Here is a 20,594-nt window from a genome sequence, read left to right as displayed (position 1 = left end):
CCACCGTTTCTTCCTAGAACATGTCACAGAGTACTGGCGCCTTTTAAAATGTGCACCCAATATTTACATTAACAATGCTGTTATTTTTGCATTTTTGACAATTTTACACAGTAAGTTATCAGTCTTTTTAAAATGTGTCTTTGGTCCTTGTTAAGCAACAACTGGTTGTTTGTCTCTGCCTCCTTCTATCTCCCTGCAGTTCAGAAGCAGTCTCCCCCTAGTTCCTCCTGAGCCCAGGCCATTTTATGACCCTACACACTTGGCAGTTCCTGTAGCTGGAGGATGTCCATTGTCTCCTTCCCATTGCAGCCCACATTCTTCTCCCACCCTATAATCATCACTTAGTTGTGATCTCCGGGTGGAGGGAAGAAGAGGGGAAAGGCCTGGCCTCTGTGGGGGAAGCTGTTATACTGGTTTGGTTGCTTTTAGTCAGGCTTAAATTCAAATGTTATTCTGTTGCATTTTTCCTTTGCTTAAAACAACTTGTAATTTCAAAACACGCAGCTAGAACACATATTCCAGATTCTAAACCATGGGTTTAAACAGTTACAACATAGGTTACTCTCAGTAACAGGCCACTTCGTTTTTAAACAATTGATTTCAGTTTGTACAAGTTTACAGTTTCTCATGCAGGCTTCTGACAGTTGTCATTCAGGTGGCCGAGGGTCCTGCACCAGATTTTGACAGATTGCACAGGCAGGCAACTTTTGCTGTGGATGTTTTTATGACAAATTCAGCTTTGCAGGAAATTGTAAGTTCACCATGATTTCTTGAACTAAGTGAATTGCAGCACCGAGCAAGAATATTGGATGTTTGAGGATGTTTTTGTGCCGGCATTCTGCAGTTTCAGTAACCAATAAAAAAATGATTTTAAAGCCATATTTTGGATTTCTTTCAGCAAAGCACTGCTTTTCCCCCTGTACTCCATTTTTACTTGTTGAGCGGCCCAGCAACATGTTTCAGGAGTGAGATCTCTGTTCCACTACTGACAACATGCATGGCAGATTGGGCAGCCATATTTTTGATTTGCAAAGCACGAATTTCAGGGGTTTTGGCAACCACAAGTGTTTTGCGGCCATTTTGATGTTTCTGGCACCATCAGAACAAAGTGATGCTGCATGGTAGAACAACAAGTGGGTCAAGACATCCCACAGAGCCCCCCCTGCCGACTTAAATTTGACCGCCCGTCAAGGGGAAGTCGGGAGATTGGGATGTTTTTTCTTTCTTTTTGGTCCAGATGGAGAAAGTCGTCTGCTTCTCCCATCAGTGCTGGATCGACAGGCTCTCCTTGCCGGCTCCGGATGGGAGTATGGAGCGATACTCCGGGCCCCCTTGGTCTTTCCTCCCGATCCCCGAGTGGTGCTTAGAATCCTTGGTTTCCATGGTATGAGACAGAACAGAGCATGGTTATGGACATTTCCCCACCACTATTCATGTATTGGGGTAGATGTATACATTTGACATACAATTGACGATATTCCCCGCCCGTAATTACTACTGATTTTAACAGGTGGAATGGTTTTAACAATTGGAATTTTCTAGGGGGCTGGAATGTCCCCCTCAGGCTTTCTAGTTGGCTCCTCTATTTGCCGCAGAGTATGCCAGGGATGGCAACTTTTCTGCTGGTTGATGTGGACCCACTTGTCTTCCCCTTCTGCCAAACTGCCTTTGGGAATGCAGATTTTGTAGGCGACTGGTGAGATTCTGTCTACAATTTCAAAAGGACCCCGTCAAGTAGGGAGAAATTTGCGTTGTTTGGCCTGGTTCCTTTGGAAATTGTACAAGTAGACCCGGTCTACTACTTGGTATTTTTTTTTTAATTGTCTTAAGATCATAGTGGGTCTTCATAATGTCTTCAGATCTTTCTAGATTCCGCTGAGCATAGGCAAAAGCATGTTGAAGGTGTTTTCTCAGATTCTCAACATACTCATGTGTTGTGGAGGCATTTATCAAGGTCTGCTCTTGGGTTCTGTAGAGCAGATGCTGGCGAAGCACCATCCTTCATCCAGTCATCAGCTCAAACTGCAACATTTTTGTTGCAGAAGAAGGGGTAGATCTGATGGCCATCAGGACAAGAGGTAATCGAATGTCCCAACTTGGCCCAGAATCTGCACAAACTTTTTAAATATGATCACAATAGTCTTGTTGTATCTCTCAAGTCCACCACTAGAGGCTTGCCGGTAGGGAATGTGTAGTTTCCTTTTGACCCCAAGTATCTCTCACATCTTTGTCATCACTTTGCTAGTGAAGTGGCTACCTCGGTCTGACTCAATCCTTTGGGGTAGTCCAAAACGCGAGAAGATGTGGTTGATCATCAGGGCAGCTGCTGTTTCTGCCTTGCAATTTGTAGCCGGGAGACATTCCACCCATTTAGTGAACAAGCATGTCACGGTCAACATGTACTTGTTCCCCCTAAAGGAGTGAATCACGTGCCCGATAAAATCGACTTGTAAATCTGACCAAGGCGGTGTCATCCCCCTCTTTTGGATGGGCGCAGGGTGTGTGAGTGATGTTGGCTGAAATTGTGCACACACAAGACACCCCTTCAAGTATTGGTCGAGGTCCTGCCCCATGTGTGGCCAGTATGCAACCTCTCGCAAGATTTCTAGTGTTGTATGAAACCCCCGATGACCAGCTGTGGCTTCATCATGGGCGTGACTTAGCAACAGGCTTCGGAATGAGGTGGGGACCACCCACCCGTCTTGGATTCAGAACATTTTTGGACATTTCATCAACACTCTGAGGTCCTCTTTCCCTATGTAATCAGTATCCGTCAGGGGGAAGTTCTCAGGGTCCTCAATGTGTTGATAAAACTTATCAATTATTGGATCCCCATTTTGTGCCATAATCAAATCAGCATCTGGGGTCTCCTTACTCCATTGTGCAGTTGAGAGTTCCTTGTGAGCATTTGTCTGGGACCTTGTGATAGCAGTGACATGGATTTCCCCCAACAGGGACTGGATCTCAAGTAGATCCCTTTGGATGGCTCTGGTTTTGGTCAACTTATCAGCTAGGTCATTTCGAGTTTTGTCTGGTCCCTCTACTTTAGATTGACCCTTAATCTTTTTCCAGTAGATGGTCATCCCATTCGAGGTGACCAGATCATCAATATTTTGGATTAATTTTCCAGGTTTAAATGGTTTATTATTGGCACATAGCATGCCTCTGGTTTTCCAGTTAACCAGGTGGTCCACAAACCTGTTCCGTACATAATCTGAGAATGTGATTATGACCAGTTTGTGGAGTTGGTGTTGGACAGCAGTGAGGATGGCTTGATGCACAGCCATCAGCTCTGCCACTTGACTAATTCGGGGAATGATTTTGTACCCAGCGGAGGGTTCTGGGGCATCATTCACCCATGCATTCCGTACGCCGGTCACAAGTTCCTTTTCCCCGTTGTTGTCAACATGGTAGGAGCACCGATGCATGTAGACAGTGTGCATTCCCTCACACTTGTCTTCTTCATAAACCTTGTGTGGGGAATTAAGGTATGCCTCCATTTTGTCCTTCATTTTAAGACTTTCGTTCTTGAGACAGTTTTCTCTGGCACAATAATGCAAGTCAGCCAGACTTTGTGCGAAGGGACTCTTCTTGTTTTGGCCATATCTGACCTCCACAGGAAAGCCTTGCATTGACAGAATCCAGGAAGTAATTCGGGAATTACTCACATTTACAGCCTGGATTCTGTCACTCTGAAGATACTGCAAAGGTTGGTGTGGAGTCTTCACTATGATGTGTTCCCCCTGGATGAATGGGCGGTAATTCTTCAATGCCCACACCGTTGCCAGGAGTGCCTTCTCACAATCGTTGAATTTTTCCTTCACAGAGGATAAAGTCTTACTCGCAATGGAGATTTCTTTATTGACCTTGTCATGCTTTTGATATAATGCAGCAGTCAAACATGTGTTTGAGAACCCTGTCTCCAAGAATAACTCCTTGTTTTTGAGAGGGTAAGCTAGGCAAGGCGCTTGTGAGAGGCTTCTTTTGAGTTTTCTTACTGCCTCGGCTTGTTCTGGACCCCACTTGACCCCACCCTTCAAAAGATGCACCAGGGGTCTTGTGATCTCTGCGTAGTCCTCAATGAACTTTCTGCTGTAATTAGTTAGTCCAAGGAGGCTCCTTCGTTCCCGCAGAGTTGTGGGGTCTTTTCATTTCTGGAATGCATACACTTTCTTTTCCTGGGGACAGAGACCCTGAGGAGTTATCTCATGCCCCAAGAAATTGACACAGGTTCTGCACCACTGTGCCTTTTGAAAGGATAGTTTTGCTCCGGCAGACCTCAACTGTGTCAGGACATAACGGATCTCCTCTATGTGTTCCTTCACAGTTGAGCTTTTGACTAAAACATCATCTACATAGGCCAGGTTACCCCTTTCACCCATTTTGGGCATGGCCTTATTTAGAAAAATCTTAAATTCATTGCCGGAGTTGATGTATCCGAAGGGAGTCCGGGTCCACATGTACTGCTGCCCCCCAAAGGTAAAGGCCAGCTTGTATTGGTCATCCCTACTGACAGGTACACTCCAGTACCCATTGGTCAGGTCAATTGCAGTGAGTACCTTTGACCCCTGGATCTGGGCCAGCCCTTGGTCAATGTAGGGAAGAGGCTATTGGGAAGTATGAACCCATTTATTGAACTCCCTTAGGTCAGCACAGAGTCTCCACTGGCCGTTTGGTTTCGAAATCCCCAGCACCGGATTATTGAAGGAGCTGTGGACAGGATGAATTATCCCACGGGACTCAAGGTTCTTAATTATTTCAGTAAGGGACTCCATTGATGCGAGAGGCAAATGATATTGCTTCACAAACACTGCAGTCATGCCAGTGTCCGTGGGAATTGTTGTTGTGTGGATGTCGGTGCGACCACAGTCATATGAGTCCACCGCAAAGAGATTTTGAAAATCTAAGAAAACTTGTTTCAATTTTTGCTTTTGTTCCAGAGTCTCACAGGAATCAGCTAGGTTGACTCTCTCTTCAACCATCTGACTGAAGCCTGGAAAGACTTCCGGTTGGGCTATCTCAGCGGCCTCCTCCAGCTGGGTGGAGAAGTCCCTGGTCAAAGTGCTGATTTGGACTGATGGCTTCAGGTGGGGGAGGCAGTCCTTGTGAACTTGAAAGATCATCTCATCCCACCTGAAGTCACAATTCACATCGTCCTTACCATAAGGGCAGGAAGAGTACACCAGGAAATTCCCCCCATGCCGGTTCAATATCCTGTCTGGTATTGTGTCACCGTCACTATCACGGTCAAAACAGTCCTTGGGGATTGGTCCTAACAGTTCATTACCTAAAACTATGGAAAATAGTTGGTCATCGACCGCAATTCCAATAATGGTGCCTGCGCCCAGAGTGATACTCTTTAGGTTGCTGTTATCCACCTCTATTGGAATGGTGTTGTGTTCTATGTTGACTAGTGGTGTTGGGTTTACCGCCAACCCTTGCTGTTGGGAATGAGCATTGAGATGGAAATAGGTGTCAGGGTTTTTCAGTTTCTGTCCTCTTTTGATTTTTACTTCCAGTGAGAATTATCAGGTCCGTTCTGGGATGGTAACTTCCTCTCCAATCTGAATTTCAACTGCATATGCAGCAGTTGTGCTGACCGAAATGCTTTTGCTGGGTCATCAAAGTCCATTGAATTACCGCTAATCGGGACCAAGCTTTGAAGTTTATTAGGTCCAAACTAATGGCAAAGCGATTGAGAATATCACTGCCTAAGTAAAATGCAGCAGGAACATCTTGCACGACCCAACAATTATGGACTATGTTCTTGTTGCCTATGGAAATTTTGAGCATACACCTGCTAGGCAGGAGATGTTTGGAATTGGGTGTTTCCAGGTCCATTTCCCATTTGTCTAACAGTTTAAATGTGGGAATGGCTGGATCTTTTGGGAGTTTGCGGAACATGGCCTCGCTGATGAAGCTATTACCGTTGTTCACACATACTCGGGCGAGAACAGAGTCCTTCCCCTCATTTAACTGAATAGGGATGAATAACTGTTCTCCAATTTTCTGAATATCAGCCAAGCTTTGAGCTAATTTCTCATCTTTTTGGACTATAGGAATGGGATTTTCTGATTGTAAATTGGTATAGAATTCCAGTGTGGAATGCCACCTTAGACTGAATGGATGGTTGATTCTCAGAAATAGAGAGGACTACCCATCACCTGTGTGTTGTCCTACTGCAATTACTGTCACATCTGGGATTTTATTATTCTGGAAGTAAAATTCTATTTGGTCAGGTTTTTGTTCAACCATGTGGCATGTGCCGTTTAAACTAACATGGTTGACACTCTGTTTTAATTTTATTGGTCGGTTAGTCTGGGTCCAGAGGCCCTTGTTTACACAATCTATGAGGGCAGACAACCTACGCAGGATGTCATTCCCTAGTAAACAAGATGTGCCTTGGAGTCACAGCTATGACCGGGTGCTTCACCTTTTGTCACCCAATTTTAATGTCTAAATCCGCAGTCCCCTCAACAGGAATTTCCTTCCCGTCGAAGTTCTGAAGTTGTCCGGGAAGAGGGGTGAGAGGAATTTGGTATTTATCCCCCTTCCCGAATTCAGTTGATCAAAGGCCCTTTTTGACAGAAGGGTAGCTTGGTATCCAGTGTCCACCAGTGCCAAAATTGCACATTGCCTCTATATTTGGACCGGGTCATAACATCTTCCCTCCTTTTCCTCAAGGGGGCAAAGATAATGCACATTGTTGGCCAACTGGTGGGTTAGTTTTGTGGCTTTGGATACTGACAGAGAGGTGACTTGGGCTGGATTTTGTTTGGGATCTTGGGAACCTGTAAGAAAAAGGTGCCCTCTAGATATGGGGGATGTTTTGGGTTCCTCTGGTTCTGATTCTGGGCTGCCCCCTCCTTTTGGAGGCAGTTACCAGGATGGGCTTGAACCAGGAGATTTTCGTGCTGGTCATTCTGGGTACTGATGATGGGTGGTTTTAACTAAGTCCCCACATCTACCCAGTCTGGATTTGGATCCTTTGGGACCCATTTTTCTTTGTGAGGAGTTCCCCCATCTCTGAAGGAGAAGATCCTTTTCCCAGGATCCTCTGAGGACCCCTCTCCTTCAAACTGGATGATTTGTACCTCCTCCACAAAATGGGTTGTTTTAGGCTCTTTATTTCTCCTACCCACCCTCTGCTCCTTGGGTTGCAGACTTTCAGGGGCACGAGATTTTGGCTCCGGTTCCTGGATTTCCAGGGGCTTTCCACAAGTGGGGAAGGAAGCTTCCTTCAAGGATTTACACCCCCCTTCCCCTTGCGCCTCCACCCTGGGGACCGGTGGGTTGTCTGGGTTCTTCCCCTTCATTGTACTGGAGCACCAGACCCTGGATTCGAGGAGTTCTGAGCCGCCATTCTCATCTGTGGGTTCTGTTGAGCCCTCAGCATGCGACCCAGATCCTGTGCCATGTTCTGGAACTGGTGCTCTAGTTGGGACACCCGCTCTGGCTGGTACGGGGTCCTCAGGTCTCCCCTGGGTTGATCCCGGGAAAGGTAACTATCCCTCCTCGCAAAATACCTCTGGTTAGGGAAGTTTGGGTACCCCTCCAACCTTGGCCTCCCCTCTCCCGGATTGGGCCTTCTGGGCTCAGGAAAGTGGGGAAAGAAGGATGGGTTGTTTTGGGGGTAGAAATTTGGCGGGTACAGAGGAGAGAAATTTGGTCCAGCATTTGGGGGATTACTGCCCTCCTGGGGGAAGTGAGGAGGGAAGTTCCCTGGGTTTCCTGCTGTCTGGTACGATCCGCCCCTTGAGCTGGAGGAGTCTACACATAACCCAGGATGGGTCTATTTTCCTTGTAGCGTGGGCTGATTTAGTCAGGGGATTTAGGGGTTCCATTTGTGGGGTTTCCCCCCTGGCTCCCTGTTTGGGATTGGCCTGAGGGCCTTCTGGGTTAGGGGTTGTTTGGATTCTGTGCGGGAAGGTTTTTAGACCCCCCATCTCCAGATCTAAAATGGGGGCAACCTTCACCTCCACCATTTTAGCAGCAGCAGTGGTGTTGGTTGTTTTGGGGCTTTTGCTACTATTTTTATTTTCCAACGGCTTCTGCACTTCATATATACACATTGCTTGTTCAATGAACCAGTCTAGTGATCTTTTCTCGTGGAAGTCCCTCACTAGCTGGGTCATAATATACTTAGGGAGAGCATGAAAGAAGATGTTCATAAATTCTTTACTGTCAGTGTGCACCCTTCTAGTAGTCTGCGCGAAGGCGCATTTTAGTTCCTGAACAAATTCTTGCGGGGCCTGGTCTTCCCCACATTGTAAGTTGTAGGCTGCCTTGCAAGCCTCTTGAGGGTTCCTATGAATAGAAAAATGTTTCAGGATGGCCGCCCAATAGGTGGACCATCTGGAATGGTTCTGATCCTCCAGCCCTGCAAGAAGCTGAGTACTCAGGAGAAAATGTCCACTTTACATACTGTATACAGCTTTGGCTGTCCTTCAGATGGAAAGTTTCCATTATCTGTTCAAATAACTGAAGGTGCTCCCAAACTGAATATTTTGCATTCTTGTGGTAGGGCGTGATGACGCTCCTAATAGCTTTTATTTGTTTCAGGGGATCCTTGAGTAAAGCCCTCTTGACATTGTTGGCTTTTTTAGTTCGGGTCACCCTGGTCCGCTCATCCTCTGACTCAGAGGCACTGCTACCAGAGGGGGCTGTCTGGTCTTCTAGACTCTCCCAGATACTGCAAGCTTGGGAATGGCTGGCAGAATGTGGGAGCCTAGTTTCTAGGGACTGGTGGCCCTCAGAAGAGTCACTGGTGTCTCCCTGATCAGAGAAGATGGCCCTAGCACTTGGGAACCCATACATAGATGCCCGCCCATCCATTTCTGGGAAGCGCTGTCCTATTAGCCCCATATTCCTCATTGGTTTGAAGTCTACCATCCCCACGGCCCTTGGCTCATGTGAGCCAGTGGATATGGAGGTGGCAGAGTCCATGGAATTGAAGAGATTGAAGTCTCTGGTGCCAGGGTTCCTGAGGTTATGCTTAGGGGTTTTCCCCTCCCATCTGACCTCATCTCTGTCAGCCCCTACTCCCTGTTGGCCTGCAAGAATATGACCCTTTTGTTCTTCTATTAAGGCCTTACTGGTCTCTATTTATTGTTCCTGCATGGCTACCTGTCTATGGAGCCTGCCATTTTTCTCACAGAGAGCCTCATTGTCTCTCTGTATTTCCTGCCTACTTTGGAAGTATTGGGCCAATTTCTGCTGCAGGCGGGTCACCTCCTGAGTCCTGTCCTTACTGGCCTGGTCATTCTTTGCCAGATCATCTTCCACCCTCCTGGTGTGCTCGAACAGTTTTTCGTAGTCCATTTTGAGCTCACGCAGTCCCTGAAGGGCCAGGTTATTTTCTTCCATCTTGGTTTTTAAATAACTGACTTCCTGGCCTAAGGTGTCCCTTTCCTGAATTAGAGTGCCCCTCTGTGCAGCCAGATCGTCCCTTTGTTTTTTGAATGCGCCAGCTTTCTGGCTCTCTTCATCAAATTCTGTTTGGGATTCAAGGTCTTTAAGAATTAATTTATTATTTTCTTCTTTTATCTCATCAATCTGATTTTCCAGGGTGATTATCTGCCGCAGGCCCTATTATAATTTAATTGCTGTTCCAGCTTTTGTTGGCTCTGTAGTAGAGAATTTAACCTTTATTGGCACTCTTTTTGCAGTGTCTGTAATTTGGTATCCTGCTCTACCCTCTCTTGCTGCAGGAGCTCCAGATCTTCTTTTACTTTTGTCAGGTACTGTCTGGTTTCACTCTCCGATTCTTGGCTCTTTTGTAGCCTTTGCTCTGCAGAGTCCAAATCAGTTTGGGCCTTCTCTAGGGATTGTACTTGCCTTTTTGCCAGGTTTAGGTTTTCTGCATATTTTTCCTGTATTACTCCAATGTGGAGGTACAAGTACACCGCTATTTTGGCAATTTTACATAGCTCTTCTTTTACCTTGGGGCCATATGTAGTTCACTAAGTGCCTGGTGTAATGGACCCTGGTCCTGCCATGTATCTAATTCTATGGCAGTGATTTGTTGTTTGATTTCCTGCAGCCAAACATTCTCATCCTGCTCAACCCATTCACCCCTGACAAACAGTTTGTGCAGTAGGTGTTCTTTTGCCATATTAATTTCCACTGGGGTCGCCATTCAGGAAATATTAATTTCCTTCGGACTTATCCCAGGGTTACTTTTAGCTTTGCAAAACAGGCCCAACTCCTTTGAGTATTTCTATTGAAGGGTGTTTTTACAGTGTAGCACAGTGTGGTAGCCCAACAAGGTGTATGTACCCCGTCAGTTAGCACGCTGTGTTAGACTTTCACAAGTGGTATGTCTAATTCAGGTTCTCATGATGAGCTCCCAGCTCCCAATCTGTAAGTGATTTCAATCTGGCACTTCACCTAAGTCAACGCCTAGCATGTAATGCACAACTGAAATCCTTATTTATTTGTGTCTAAAAGTTATTTTATTCTGAACGATGTACCACTCATATTACACCCCTCTCCTGAACCCCCCCTCTCCCCCGGTCACACTGAACCAGGAATCAGGCTGGTTTGCAAAGTTAAAATATATATTTAGTTACAAATTAATCACACTATGTTTAATGGGTATACAATAATCACCAATGGGGTGATGTTACACTAAGCAATCTCTTTAATGCACAAGGAGCAATAGTGAGCAAAACAATTCAGAACATAAACAATACTTTTGTGTGTGTTCAAATCAAATAGCAGTGTTTGTTACTATTTCCCCCAGCACACCCCTCAACCCCTCAATAGACAATGTAAAGAGATAGGAGGAGAGAGCAGGTTTTCAGGAATGGCATAATTCAAACATAATATCAATCCCACTTTCCCCCCAGCAACACAAGAGAAAAACGGAATTGCTTTTAAAGTTATCTTGAGAATGGCAGAATGGATTGGGTGAAACACTAAATATGGTTTAAAATTGTGAAATTGTTTAAATTCTTATGGGAGCCGCTTTAGATAGTTACAGACAAACACTAGCAACGATTTAATACTAAGAAGCAATGTGAAATCTTAAAACTGAGGTCGGAAGCAATCAAAAGCTGTTTTACATGTTTGTTTGTTTGTTTGTTTATTAATTTATATAGCGCACCTTACCCAACGGTATATGGGCGCTTGAGCTTCGAGTTACAGGCAAAGTAGGTCACAATAGTACAGTGATGAAGCAAAGGTATACTTGACAGGACAGCAATTAGTGCATAGACAATAATATGCTGACATAGTGCAAAATACATTCTTGCAGTAGGTATGCATTCAATCATGGTAGGTTAATTGTTGAGTAACCAGGTGATGACCTTAGTTCTGAAAGGCTGGAAGGTAGGTGTGGATTTGATATCCAGTGGAATGGAATTCCAGAGTTGTGAAGCCAGAACTGGGAAGCTGGAACCACCAGCTCTTTTGAGGGAGTATTTGGGCACAGTCAGTTGTAGTGTATTAGAGGATCTAGTAGTTCTAGTGTTCTGTCTTAATGTAAATTTGTTGGTGAGATAGGGCGGGGCAAGGCAGTTGAGTGCTTTATAGGTGAGGCAGATGGTTTTTAGATCTATTTTTTGTTGGATGGAGAGCCATTTGCATGCAATTCTGGTAGCCGAAATATGTTCTCTTCTGGGAATATTCAGGGCGGCACGGAGTGCATTATTTTGTAGAACTTGCAGTTTATTAATTACCGTTTTGTTGGCACCTACATAGAGACTATTGCAATAATCTAGTTTAGATTGTATCAGTGCTCTGGCTAAGGTGAGGCAGTTGTTAGGGGAGATCAGCGGTCTACAGGCCCTAATTAGTTTGCCCGTGTAGGCCGCGGCTGAGGCAGTCATATTAATTTGTTTGGCTAGATTGGTATTCGTGTCGAGGTAGAAACCCAGGGTTTTTACACTCTTGGCGATAGGGATGGTGTTACCGTCAATGGTAAAGCTAGTGTAGCTGGGACTAAGTTTCCGAATGGCGTTGGGTGAGCCGACAAGGAGCAGTTCAGTCTTGTCATCATTCAGGCAGAGGCCATGTGTGGCCATCCATGCCTGAATGATGGAAAAGACTTCATTGATCCAATTGGCGTCCGAATTATAGTTGCCGGATAAGGTGAGGAGTATCTGGGTGTCATCTGCGTAGTTGGTGTAGGTGACACCCAGATGGTCCAGCTTGTCGAATAGGGGCTTTGTAAAAATATTATACAAAGTCGGTGAGACACAAGATCCTTGTGGGACACCACAAGTGATAGGGATAGGGTCGGCCGCTGCTAGGGGTGAGAAAACCCGCATGGTCCTTTTGTCCAGGAAGGATTGGATCCATGAAATTGCGGAATGGGAGAAGTGTACTGCCGATGACAGATGGTTGCACAGGATTTTGTGATCAACCAAGTCAAAGGCAGCGGATAGGTCAAGAAGAAGATGGATGCCAGCTTTACCTTTATCTTTGAGGTCGTCTATTTGGCACTTGAGATCAACAAGGGCCATTTCTGTCCCGTGTTGTGGACGAAAGCCGGATTGGCGAATTCCTAGTAAATGGTTTGTCTCGAGGTAATCCTGGATTTGTAGATAGGCAACTCTATCAAGAATTTTTAGTAAGAATGGGACAGTGGTGATGGGTCTGTAATTCGTGGGTATATCTGGGTCGAGGGTAGTTTTTTTTAGTAGTGGTAGGACCCAGGATTGTTTCAGATTGCTAGGGACCGAGTTATCAGAGAATGACAAGTTTATTAATTTTGTAATGAAAGGGGAGAGATCCCTGGCAGCATCTTTTATAATCTGTGCGGGGCAGCTGTCCCCCTTGCAGTTCGAGGGTTTCAATGACGCATAATTTTTTGTACTTCGGGTATGGATACTTTTTTGAAGGTAAACCCTGGGCTGGTGGCTGTAGGAGGGGGAGGGGTGGGACTGGAAGTCGGATCATGAGTGAGTTGTTGTTGTTTATTGTCAATTTTAGACTGGAGCCCTGAAATTTTGTTAACAAGGGCATTCTGGATCCCTGTGCACCAAGGTTTATCTTTAATGCAAGTATCCGTGGGAGGAATGGGGTTTTCTAATTCCTTTAGAATGTTAAAGAGCTCCTTTGAGCTGGAACTTGCCTGCGAGATCCTGGAGTTGAGCGATTCTTTCTTTGCGCGTATAATCTCATTTTTATAGAGAGTGGATATATTAGTGAGATTAGTTCTGTTAATTGCTGAGGGCACTGATTTCCATAGTGCTTCCAGTTTACTTTTTTGTTGCCGGAGGAGTTTAAGTTCTGGGGTGTACCATGTATTCAGGTGCGCTTTTGGTTTCCCTTTGCGCATTTTTAGTGGGGCAATAGTGTCAACTGCTTTGGCCATGGAATCATTGTAGACGTTGACCAGTTGGTTCAGGTCAGTTGTGGCTGGTAGTGCGTTCAGAATAGGGGTCACCAAGGGTATTAAGGCTTCCGCTGTGATGTTACTCTTTTTCCTAGTTAGGCAGGCTGGAGCAGAAACAGGCTTGTTATGCACTAGGTTACTAGTGTTAATGTCAAATGGGAGGAAATGATGATCAGTCCATACGAGCTGTATGGGATCCTTCATGGTAATGTTGCAGTTAAGGGCGGTTACCCAATCGAGGATTCTACCCTTCGAGTGGGTAGGTTTGGAGCAGAATTGTTGGAGGCCATGCTCCTCTAATGCTGTGGCCAGGGCAGTGGCTGGGGTGTCGAGGGGGTCATTAAACCCAAGATTGAAGTCTCCAAGTATAATCATTTGTGCTGAAAGTTTGGAACTTTCGGCAACTAGTGAGGTGATGTCTTCCTCAAATGAGCCTGGTGGGCCCGGGGGTCTGTAAATTAAATGCATCGTAATAGTGCTCTTAGGGGACGTTTGTAATTTGAATGTGAGATGTTCACATGATTTAAGTGGAGGAGACAAGGCTAGTCTAATATTAAGCGAGGACTTGAAAATGATAGCTACACCTCCTCCTCGTGCGTTGGGTCTATCTGCTCTGAGGATGGTATAGTTGTCTGGTATAGCTAGGGTGAGAGATGGTACTGCAGCATCATGCAACCAGGTTTCGGTAACAGCAAGGAAGTCCAAGTTATTAGTTAGAATAATGTTGGCTACTTCTATGGAATGGGCGACTAGTGATCTAACATTTAGAAGAGCTCCTTTAGGAATAGAGAGGGTGGAATTGCTAGGTATTGCAGTGTGATTGATGGTCTTATTGGGTCGCTTAGCTAGGGGTGTGCTAGTCTTGTGGTGGGTTCTGGCACCAAGTCTCTTGTTCCGATCAATAGGGGTGAGGGTGGTGGTTCGAGAGACAGTAAGGTCAGCAGTTGTGGAGGTACTGGAGCCAAAGGTGGGGCTTGATGTACTTATATTGGTAGGGTTCCGCTTGGAGGTATCTAAGTGCTTGGTAGCCGGGACATCAGAAAAGTATGCGTGGTAGTGGGTCGGAGAGGCGGATTGTGAGACTGGGAGGAAGGCAGGAGTGGTAGGCAAGAATGGTGTGGGGCATATGATAGGGTAATGTCTTGGGCAGGCCAGTCTGGCTAGACCATTTTTGTGGGATATGTAGCTATTGCCATTGCAAAGTATGTTACTTTGCATGACACAAAAGGGGAACATGATTGCGATGAGGCAGGATAGCATGCTATGGCTAAGGAGGCGTGCAGGAGATTGGCGAGTATGTGGCATTGGTGACATAAGGTAGGCACACAGCAAATCAGATACGGTCTGGAGGCGACCATAAGGCACAACACAGTTCAAATATGGTCAGGAGGCGACCATAAGGCACAACGCAGTTCAAATATGGTCAGGAGGCGACCATAAGGCACAACACAGTTCAAATATGGTCAGGAGGTGACCATAAGGCACAACACAGTTCAAATATGGTCAGGAGGCGACCATAAGGCACAACACAGTTTAAATGTGGTCTGGAGGCGACCATAAGGCACAACACCGTTCAAATGTGGTCTGGAGGTGACCATAAGGCACAACACAGTTCAAATGTGGTCAGGAGGCGACCATAAGGCACAGCACAGTTCAAATGTGGTCAGGAGGCGACCAAAAGGCACAACACAGTTCAAATGTGGTCAGGAGGTGTCCATCAGGCACAACACACTTCAAATGTGGTCAGGAGGCTACCATAAGGTACAGCACAGTTCAAATGTGGTCAGGATGCGACCATAAGGCACAACACAGTTCAAATGTGGTCGGGAAGCGATCATGGGGCACAACACAACTCATATGCATTGGGGTCGCATGTTGGCTGGAGTACATCAAAGCATTTGAGTGTGAATACACAATGGGCGCACACATGTGCTGAACTCTCATATTGAGATTCTTTGCATCAGAGCGCAGAATCCGAGGTCATGCATAAGGCACGAGGGGCAAAGTGGGTGCAGAGTAAGGCAATGAGCATGAGAGTGACACAGTTAACTGACGGGCATTGATTGTTACAGGAGAGTACAAGGCGCATGCATGTGCAAGTTGCCAGGGGCCTTAATGGGGCAGCTCGGAGCACTTGTGTGCATTAATGCCGTAATGAAGCAGATTCAAAGCTGGATGACCAGCAAAAGAGATAGCGCAATGTGGCAGTGCTTACCAGGTATCTGATCCCGGAAGGTTTCCTTGCCAGGCCCGCTACTCCTGCGGTGTCGGGCCTCATGAGGTGAGCTCCTGCTCGTCGGATGCGTTCCAACGGTGTAAGCATGTATTGTCCGGGAGCACCAGAAGTCCATAAATCTGTATCCTGGCAACTCGCCACGCGCCGTACGCGGCGAACAGGGCCTTAGAATGGCCTTGGAAGAGCCGGCCACCTTCAGCCTGCCGGCGGATGTTGTGTGCTATTAAGCATGGTTGCTTAGCATCCAGGATGCTGAGCCTCGCTCTGGCGCCGCATCGCGCCCGACATTTTGTTTTTTCCTTCGATGTCGGCGCGTTGCTGGAGCGTGACCCGGGCCGCTTCTAGGTGGGGGGTGGGCGATAGGGTGGTGAAATGTTGCTCTAGGAGGGGTGGGCAGCACAGGGGTGCTGGTGGGGGCTCATGGGGGCCTGACTGGGCTGTGATCCTCTTCGTACCTCGTGGCACGGTGCAGCAGCTCGGATGAGCTGATCCTGGGCTGGGGAGGGTGGGGGCTCCTGCCCACGCCACCTGGCTGATGCTGACTGAATGCAGAGGGGCAGAAATTCCCTAAACAGCAAACTTTTCCGTGTGCAATAATCGTGATTACGGGAAAATATTGTTTCTAGCAAAAAAACTGAAGAAGTTATGGCCATTTTAGTGGAGCTCGGTTTTCGAGATAGGCGCAAAAATGGAAAACAGGAATGCACTTTTAAAAGACAAATGGGATTTCTTACACTAGATTATGACTATAGAAAAAGAGACTGCCACACATGAATCTCCATCAGTTCCTGGCCAGGGAACCCTTCACGTGGTGGACACTCCCTTTCTTTCTGGGATTCACTTTAGTTACTCACAACACTAATGACTTGTGATTTTAGAAAACAAATGAGAGAAACTCAGCGCAAGAAAAGTTCTGACAATACTATGATTCTGAATTTGTGGATAGGATGAATTGAGATTCGGATGAGACTGTGCAAAAAAAACATATGCTATGTGACACAGTTCTTTCTATAGATACTCACTAGGTAGGTTTTTAAACGGAACCATCAGGATTCTGATCAAGGATTCTGGTCAGGGATTCTGGTCAGGGATTCTGGTCAGGGATTCTGGTCAAGACAGACAGCTGGGCACACCGGATTGGACTGGGTCTGTCCACAGCACGGTACAGGACTGGATCAGGTCTGCAATGGCTCTGGTCACAGCTCGGCACAGGACTGGATTGGATCTCTTGGTTCTGATGATAATTCCTTTAGCAGGCAGCAGTACAGCACAGTCCAGCTGTTTGTTTGATGTTCCCCTTGGGTGGTGGGATTCTGGTTCCGAAATTGAAGGCCTAGCTGTAATTGGTTTAGCTATGCAATGGGATTTTCTCTGCTTTGCAAAGTTTCTGGAGTCTGGAGCAAGGAAGATGGATGGTTCTGCTCCAAGGTGCTCTGCCAGCAATCAGTTAGTGGGCAAATCTGTCCCTTTTTCTGAGTACTGAGCCGTCTCTATTCATGCTTATGATAAAGGGGTGTGTGTGCTGGTTTACCCTTGGACAGGGATTGGGCAGGGTCTCCTCTCTTCTTTGATAGGAGAAAAACAGTGTGTCACCATGATGATGTGGGTTTACGAGGCCTAGAGTCCACCGCTAGCCTCTTGAACAAAAAATCTACTTTTGGTACAATACATAGTTCCATGTGTGCAGCCTCTATAACAATCATATATATAGATTACATATTTTGTTTAGCAGATACTCCTCCAAACCCTGTCGCTGTAAGATCTTTTGTCTGCTTTTCACAGAATTTTGCCCTTTTTATCCGGAACACAATGTCCAATTTCTACAAATCTGCGCATTGAACATGGGCATAAGTGTATGAAGTTTCATGCTTCTATCAAAAATACATTTTATGTAATATCACATTTTCTGCTGTTTCTTCCTAGAACATGTCACAGAGTTCTGGCGCCTTTTAAAATGTGCAGCCAATATTTACATTACCAATGCTGTTATTTTTGTGTTTTTGACAATTTTACACAGTAAGTTGTCAGTCTTTTTAAAATGTGTCTTTGGTCCTTGTTAAGCAACAACTGATTGTTTAGCTCTGCCTCCTTCTATCTCCCTGCAGTTCAGAAGCAGTCTCCTCCCAGTTCCTCCTGGGCCCAGGACATTTTACGACCCTTTGGAGGATGTCCATTGTCTCCTTCCCACTGCAGCCCAAATTCTCCTCCCACCCTATAATCATCACTTAGTTGTGATCTCCTGGTGGAGGGAAGCAGAGGTGAAAGGCCTGGCCTCTGTGGGGGAAGCTGCTATACTGGTTTGGTTGCTATAGTCAGGATCAGATTCAAATGTTATTCTATTGCATTTTTCCTTTGCTTAAAACAACTTGTAATTTTAAAACATACAGTTAGAACACTTATTCGAGATTCTAAACCATGTGATTAAACAGTTACAACATAGGTTACTCTCAGTAATAGGCCACTTAGTTTTTAAACAATTGATTTCAGTTTGTACAATTTTACAGTTTCTCATGCAGGCTTCTGAAAGTTGTCATTCAGGCGGCTGAGGGTTCTGCACCCAGATTTTGACAGATTGCACAGGCAGGCAACTTTTGCTGTGGATGTTTTTATGACAAATTCAGCTTTGCAGGAAATTGTAAGTTCACTATGATTTCTTGAACTAAGTGAATTGTAGCACCCAGCAAGAATATTGGATGTTTGAGGATATTTTTGTGCCAGCATTCTGCAGTTTCAGCAACCAATAAAAAAAGGATTTTAAACCCAGATTTTGGATTTCTTTCAGCAAAGCACTGATTTTCCTTCTGTGCTCTATTTTTACTTGCTGTGCAGCCCAGTGACATGTTTTATGAGTGAGATCTCTGTTCCACCACTGACAACATGCATGGCAGATTGGGCAGCCATCTTTTTGTGTTGCAAAGCACAAGTTTCAGGGGTTTTGGTGCGCACAAGGGTTTTGCGGCTATTTTGATGTTTCTGGCACCATCAGAACACAGTAATGCCGCATGGTAGAGCAACAAGTGGGTCAAGACATCCCACAACATATTTTTTGACTAAACTATTTTAATGTTCATGTATCATCTCTACAAGATAATACATCTACAAACATGCTAAACATGAGAGTGGGAGCCTTGTTAATGTGTTTCTACATATGAACATAAAGACACTATATTGCAAGTATTAATACGTTTTTTGGTTTAGTGAATTTCTAGCATCTAATGTGTATCATATCACAAGTGTATTATGACTTGGTTCTCGGATACTGTAGCGTTACATCCATGACAAGGTTGCTGTCCACTAGGAAGCCTATAGGGTGCTCAGGGGTAATTGTTTTTCTTGTATTAAACACAGAAATCTAAATTCTCCAGAGCCTTGCATCAGGTACAACATTTGTATTTTCTGCAAAACTTGATACAGCCCCAGGAGGGCATTTAGACATCCTTCAGGGAGGGATTTAGGTTCTGACATGTATGGTATTATGAAAATCATGCCTTTTGCAAGTCTTCTTTGAGTCTTATGGCCTTTTCTATTCAATTAGTGATGCTTATCTGTATTGCTTATTTATGAGGGTGTTTGGTGGAGTTCTATATGTCACCCTTCAGCAGCTTCAAAGCGCTTCGAATCAATGTTCAAATCAACATGACAATAATGTGAAATGACATAATGAAATAAGATATGAAATAACAGGACATAACACATCAGAACAACGGTGTCCAGAGGGGTTGGGGGGGAACCGCCCCATTTCGAAAAAAAAACGTCATAAAAAAAAATTCAACATTTTTTTTTTTTACTTTTTTTCGACTTTTTGACTTTCGAGATTTTTGTATTCGAAATTATGTCTATAAACCCAGAACAACATAGTACAACAAAACTGGCATTATGTAAAAATGAAAGAATGGGAATAAATAAATAAGCACCTGGAGCCAAGTACCCCTACTCCAACCACAGCGCCCATATTACCTGTCTGTTGGAAACCAGAGTATGAGACATACATGGAGCACTTGAATAGACAAAGAGCAGTGTATGGACTCTGTGCAGTACCAGTGATAGTACCAATACCTAAGAAGATCTGGGAGGTAAGGTACCCATTGAGAAAACCATACCTACACACTAGACAATATAATGGCCATTTAAATGAGATTCCTGAAGAAGCAGAGCAGATGAATGACAAAGGTGAATGGTGACGTCACACAGAAAGAGATGGCACACATAGAAAACATGCAGAGACCAGAGAATGCAGATATTCTATGAAGGCATCAAGAAAGTACAAGAATAAGTGACATCTGCAGATCAAGTTGGTGAAGAAATTTATACCACAGAAACAAATGAAGTTATTAAGCTAGTTTATACATGCACAGATGCAAAAGAAACACAAGCTGCAAAGTAAAAAGCTAGCCTCAAGCTTTATAGTGAATAAATTGCAGTAAGAGCCAATATATATATTGATGCATATGAACGAGTGAAAGATAGATGTTTCCACTATGCATTATAAGAAGTGTTGAACATTAAGCAAGAAGGCCTCATTTCAGTGTGTCGCAGTTAAAAAGCAATTTGAATTTACAAATGAATCTCAGCAGAAGGAGTTGGATGAGCCAAGAAGCCAAGGTCTTATCAGAACTGGAATTGGCTGACATTGGATACAAATCGTGTGAAAGAACAGAGACTCCTCTTCAGAAGGCTTGATCAAAACAAAAGATGTTAGAGAACTATTAGAAAATAATATTAAATACATGAAAAGGCTCGATTTCATGGTGTCCAGTCACGTGGAAGAAGGAAGTTGGGCGATCGAAGTGGTCACACCTACGCAGGCAGGATGTGCCCACAGACCTTAAAATTCTCAGAGCACAGTACAAACTCAAGGACAAACTTTAAAGCACTAATTGACACTGGACCATTGATGTGATCGTGGATTGATACATTAATTGGTGGGAAGCTAGTGTTAAGTTGATTGTCCAGTCTGCATGCTGCTAGACATAGGTGGAAAAGTACTGATGGGGTTTAGAAGCCTACCAATTGTAG

The sequence above is a fragment of the Ambystoma mexicanum genome, chromosome 1p (genome assembly GCF_040938575.1).
Source record: "Ambystoma mexicanum isolate Mex_15411 chromosome 1p, UKY_AmexF1_1, whole genome shotgun sequence".
Taxonomy (NCBI): domain Eukaryota; kingdom Metazoa; phylum Chordata; class Amphibia; order Caudata; family Ambystomatidae; genus Ambystoma; species Ambystoma mexicanum.
This window is presented reverse-complemented; position numbering follows the sequence as displayed.